The sequence below is a fragment of the Gadus chalcogrammus genome, chromosome 1 (assembly GCF_026213295.1).
Source record: "Gadus chalcogrammus isolate NIFS_2021 chromosome 1, NIFS_Gcha_1.0, whole genome shotgun sequence".
Classification (NCBI taxonomy): Eukaryota; Metazoa; Chordata; class Actinopteri; order Gadiformes; family Gadidae; genus Gadus; species Gadus chalcogrammus.
Window position 1 is genome coordinate 14287292 of NC_079412.1, and position 6729 is coordinate 14294020.

Genomic DNA, 6729 nt, shown 5'->3' on the forward strand with positions numbered 1-6729 from the left:
GTCAGGAAAATCCCCTAAAATGTAAACTGCACAAGGCCAAACATTAGCCCGGCGAGGCGAGGACTAGATAGACATTAATAGGTGGTAATTGCCGTGTCCCCCCCTTTATTTTTAATGATGTCAGGGTTATTACAACAGAACCATCCAAGCCAGGGTTTCACCTTACACCAGTGTCTCTCCATGATCAGATGAGTGTGACCAGGGGGCCGCTGACACGTGCTAAATAAAACATCACGCACATACATCAATAACACACATGCACCTGTGTCAGGAGGTGCACACACACAGGCGAACACACATGCACACACACGCACACACACACACACACACACACACTCATACATACACACGCAGGCGCACACACACACGCACACACATGCACGCACACATATGCAAACACACACACACACACACACACACACACACACACACACACACACACACACACACACACACACACACACACACACACACACACACACACACACACACACACACACAAACAAACGCAAACAAATACACAAGGCAACATTAAGATCACAGTTGTGCATCATTTGTGTTTTAATATACTGCTGTGTGATGCTGGTCCATCTTTTAACGTAGGTGTTTAATCGTCAAATAAAAATAATACTAATGTGTTTTAGATACAGACACACACACAGCCCCCTCCCCAACGCGCACACACACACACACACACACACACACACACACACACACACACACACACACACACACACACACACACACACACACACACACACACACACACACACACACACACACACACACACACACACACACACAAGCAAATGTGAAAACACATGCACACACACTGACACACTTTGGCACATGATAAATAAAATATCAGAGGCCAGTAAACTAATCCTGCCCACATATGCTGAGGCCAGCAGGGCCGGCACCCTGCATTGTACTGCTGTATGACATTATGAGGTATAGAGTTTCAAATTAGAAACCATAACACAGGTCGTAGCTGAGAGTTGTCCCGAGCTTAAAATCGTTTTATTTACTTCTTCTTACTTTTTGGCTTGCAAATTCGTTTTTTCTCATCCACCAAATCTGTTTGACAGGTAAGAAAAAACACAGGCCTAAGCCTGTTGATCAGCAGAAGGATCCGGGTGTCGGGAGACCCCCGCTGGGTCAGGGAGGCAGTTTACCACCGTGAGGACCCTGAGACACAGGCCACAGCGTTAGATTATGTTATGTTTGTTTGTAATACCACCCATGGGTTTTTGCTCCTCGTTAGGCGAGCCTACTTGAGATTCATTGGGCAAAGGGGTTTATGGGATATCGTTATGTACCGTCATAAAACCTCTACACTGGGCTTGATGAGAGCCTTTCCCACAATCTATGTATTACACTCTCTCTCTCTCTCTCTCTCTCTCTCTCTGTCTCTCTCTGTCTCTCTCTGTCTCTCTCTCTCTCTCTCTCTCTCTCTCTCTCTCTCTCTCTCTCTCTCTCTCTCTCTCTCTCTCTCTCTCTCTCTCACGTTCTCTCTCGCTCTCTCTCTGTCTCGCTTCAGTGCAATAACATAATGAGATACATCTTTTGACATAAAGAAAGCGTATAAATCGTGTACTTACTTCACAGCAGAGTCCCGGTTAGTTAGAAAACCACTGTTTCATTGGCTGGTTGCGAGACCCGTAATGACCGGTATTGTTGAACAAGAAAGAGTGCCTAACAATCCTAAATGAGTTTGCAGTAACGTTTAAAAAGCAGTATAATACACGCTATATTCATAGAATTAGGGTAAGTGACAATTTTTTTATTGCGTGATGGCAGATGAGTGTGATCGTTGTAACACACTAATCATAAATGCATATGATTCTATAAATGCAAAATATATGTGTAAAGATGGAACAAATATTCATGCAAACTTGCAATAGAACCCGGACAAAACAAAGCAAAGTATTAAACTACTACAGTAGAACTACTCGACTGTTAAATTCCACCTTGAAGGGACCTTTGAACATTTAGTACTTTTTGTGCTCTTTTGCTTTCTTCGCGCTGGATGTTGAAACGTTAGCTGACTATATCCAGCTGTGTGTGGTTTTTGGAGAAGCTTCCAGACACGGACCACTCACACACTTTCTGCTGTGACCTGTTTCTCAGACACCTCTGGGTGTCAGACACACACACACACACGCATAAACACACACATAAACACACACACACGTAAACTTAACACACACACGCACGCACACAAAGACATGCGCGTAAACACACACATACACACACAAACATACAGACATGCGCATTCATACACACACACTCACACACGCACACCCACGTATGTGTATGTGTGTGTGTATGCGTGTACTTTTTCTCATTAGTTGCGGAGAAGTCCTTTTTTATTATTATATTATTTTGTGTCTCCATAATGCCTGTTAAAATGACCTCACTGTAGTAAGCCTTGTGATGTAACTGAAAAATTCAAATTAATTTTAGAGTTGCATTCATGAGTCCTGGGACCTAACAACATAAAGTATTATACTCGTATCCACTGGCTATTGCTCACATTTGAACATCGCTGCATTCCTGTTCACATGTCTGACTAATACTTTAGTTGCGTGTTTTGCTTCAACGGTGAGATACTAAAGAATTTCTGTTACACTGACAAACACTTACTACAGACCCATCAATTGGCTGAGATTCCACCTGTTTTGAAGACCGCTGCGTCTGTGTTTTAACCATAAACATTCCTGGCATGGCGACAGAGCGCGTTTGGCCTCATGGGTCCACGTTTTCAACGTTTACAAGCTGACCTTGCTGAGAGAACACACACACACACACACACACACACACACACACACACATATACACCGACACACATACGCACGCAAGCCTCCCCAACCTTGCATACATAAATGCATCCATAAATACATACAAGCATACATACACAAACACTTGCATGAACACACATGCAAGCATACATACAAGAAGTCAAAATACGCATTGAATGAATTTGAAAGGAGATTTGAGAAAACAGCAGAAACCCTACACATGCACACACCCTTCCCCACTCGACCTGCCTGTCCAGCCTTCCCCCCCTCCCCCACACTCCCCTGCACCACTCCATCTCTAACTATCTCGTACGTATGAAACAGGAGCCCCCATGCTTTCTAAGAGAGGGAGAGGAGGGAGGGTGGGAGAGAACAACATTTGTGTGAGAAAGAGAGAGAGAGAGAGAGAGAGAGAGAGAGAGAGAGAGAGAGAGAGAGAGAGAGAGAGAGAGAGGGAGAGAGAGAGAGAGAGAGAGAGAGAGAGAGAGAGAGAGAGAGGGGTGGGGGGCCTTCTACCCATCTTTTTTTAAACGGTGATCTCTCCTCCACCCTCTGTGCCCTGGCCCCCCCACCAGTCCCCACTCCCCCACCCACCCACCCACCCACCCACCCCCACCCTCCCCCTACGACCCATCATACCCTGTGCTGGCATCAGGTGTCGTCCCCCCCCTTTGAAACCCAGGAGGGGATCAAACAGGCGGCATGCATTGAACATGGTGGCTCCCTGGCCACCAGGGCCCTTAATGGAGTAGCCATGACTTACTGTATAGGCCCCTGATAGGGAGACAAAGGGCTGCGGCATAGGCCGGAACACGGAGCGAAACGCTAGAGGAAGAGAGAGGGAAGGAGTAGAATTAGTATTAGCATTTTCCTAAATTTCTCTGCTGAGAGGAATAAAGTATATCTTATCTTATCTTATAAAACAGAGCCAGTGAAAGACAGTCAGACAAGAATCTGAAGTTCAGAAAGTGTTTATTTTATTTTTTTTTGTATACAGGATATATTGGTTCTGTGAGCTGAGGAGATACAAAAAACAAAAACATAAAAACACAGCAGTGCAATCCAAGGATATGCAATGAAGGAATGACAGATACAAAAGATAAAATATTAAGTGTATTCAAATATGCAAGTTGCAATGGTCACGGACAAAGAGGTCGCCACGGACCAACCATTGAGGTGATTGTCCACATCATTTGGTGGTGTGATGGTCAGCGGACGCACATCTTAAGCCGATGGCTGATTACAGATTTCATGGTGAAAATCAATCAATACAATTATATAAAGGATAATAATGAAGGAGTTTTGTTTATGGGCATATTAATAGGAATTAAAAATGGCATTATGTGTAGGCAATTGTCGACACAATTTGATATTTGAATTAAATATCATGAAAGTCCAACAATAGTTCTCAGTTGCAGTAGACTACATTCATGACCCTGTGTTTCCCAGACTGGGAGTTCATCACTTTTTCCATATACATTAATTCAAGGCCAAATCTGCTGGGACAAAGAGAGCTAGTTTAGGAGCTTGGATAAAAGTGAACATTGATTCCGTTCGAGCCGCTCCTTTGCTTTGTATGCTCTGGTAATTGTTTTCAGATTGGCGTTCTGGACTTTGTGTGCTATTTCTGCTGATCAAACAGATAGGCTTGCTTATACTTCATTTATTGTGTTGTGGTCAATTACAGTGGCTATTACGGCTGTGGGTAGATAAAGGGATACAAGGTTGTGTATTGTCTCGGCTGTTTTGTATTTTGAGGTTTTTTTATATTCTTATTTGGGGACTTTTTTTTGGCAACATCTTGTTTTCACCAGTTTGTGCTTTAAAGGCCTGACAACATGTGATGTCCCGATGTAAGTTTGATATAGCACACACGCACGCAAGCGCACCAATACATGCACAAAAGCATGTACACACACACACACACACACACACACACACACACACACACACACACACACACACACACACACACACACACACACACACACACACACACACACACACACACACACACACACACACACACACACACACACACACTCTGAAATAGGTAAGGAGAGAGTGATGTTTTCGTGGATAGCAGCCAGGAAACCCTGAGGTATTCCCCTTCTTATTCTCTTCCCTTTTTTCTTTGTCAAACTAGGGTCATAATACTGAAATACTGCATAGAATAAAAATATCGCATGAAATACAGCACGATATACTGCATAAAATAACATACTGCATCATATACTGCAGTGCAACAGTACCTTCTTATCTGACTTCAGCAAATATTTGAAGAGAGTGACAAGAATAGAGTGTGAAAGAGAGAGAAAGAGTGGTAACTCTATAGCCAAAAAGAGTCAAAGACAGGGTGAGGGCAAGATAGAGAGAGTGAGAGAGCAATAGAGAGAGAGAGAGAGAGAGAGAGAGAGAGAGAGAGAGAGAGAGAGAGAGAGAGAGGGAGAGAGAGAGAGAGGTTAAGAGGTACAGGATAGCTGTCATGTTTTGAGTCTGACGGCAGTAGACTCCGCCTATTATTGTTGATGTGTTATGTTCGGGCCGTTGCCAGAGGCAACACAAGATTCTTCTAACAATAATCCAGCAGAACTAAGAGGATTTACAACACACAAACACACACACACACACACACACACACACACACACACACACACACACACTTCATTTTCACAGACCAATTTGATCGTTTTGAGGACGCACAGACTGCAAGTTGCAGACCGGTTCTCACGTCTCCCAGACGCTTGCATTCCACTTGGTGGCTCGGCCAGCTTCCATCCCTCCGTTTACACAGGCCGCCACAGGGGCGAGCCAGGAGGAGCGCAAGACATCACGGCTCTGCAGCGCTGATGATTTGACACTCAGCACTAACACAAACACACACACACACACACACACACACACACACACACACACACACACACACACACACACACACACACACACACACACACACACACACACACACACACACACACACACACACACACACACACAAACACGCCCACACACAGACACATACACGCACAAACACACACATACATGCAAACATCATATTAACACACACACACACAAGCAGCACACACACACACACACACACACACACACACACACACACACACACACACACACACACACACACACACACACACACACACACACACACACACACACACACACACACACACACACACACACACACACACACACACACACTTGAGGGCTGGGTGAAGCCCTCACAGCCAGACATTCACAGGGGGGACATTCAGGAAAGGAGAGCTGAAGTCATCAAAGACAGAGAGCCAGGGCAGAGTTTATGTCCAGGTGAGACGAGGAGCTTTCCCTGGCTCTGGGTCGGCCTCAGGCTCAGACTCATGTGGCGGGGCTGGCCACGGCAAAGGGGTTTATTTGTTAAAAGCAGACATTTACACTTTTGTGCCCATTCCTCGCGGCCTGTTGATTGAAGTCGTCCCCCGGATCACTTTTACGAGGCTGACAGGGCCCTGTCTCTGAAGCAACGCATGTAGTCCCCTGTATGTCTCTCCTCACCTGGATATTATTGGGTTCTGGCAGCCTATAAGTCTGTCAGGTAAGGAAGTCTGCTGTTTATACTGCGCTTGTCATGTGTCAGTGTGTGCGTGTCTGTGCGTCTGTGTGTCTGTGTGTTCGTGATCATTTAATCAGTCATCGATTGCAACTTTTCATTCACTCTTCATAATCCGGATGTGTTTGTGTTCCTGGTGTCATTTCCTTTGCACAGAGAATGAACATGTTTGTTTCCTTCCTGTCTGTCAGACTTTGTGTGTGTACATGCGTGCTGTGTGCATGTGCGTGTGCGTCATTATGTGCATAGTGTTTTCCTATTGCTTTGAACTGCAAGTAGTTTTCGATAATTCTGTTTGGTTTTTCCAAACAAAGACGGAAGGTC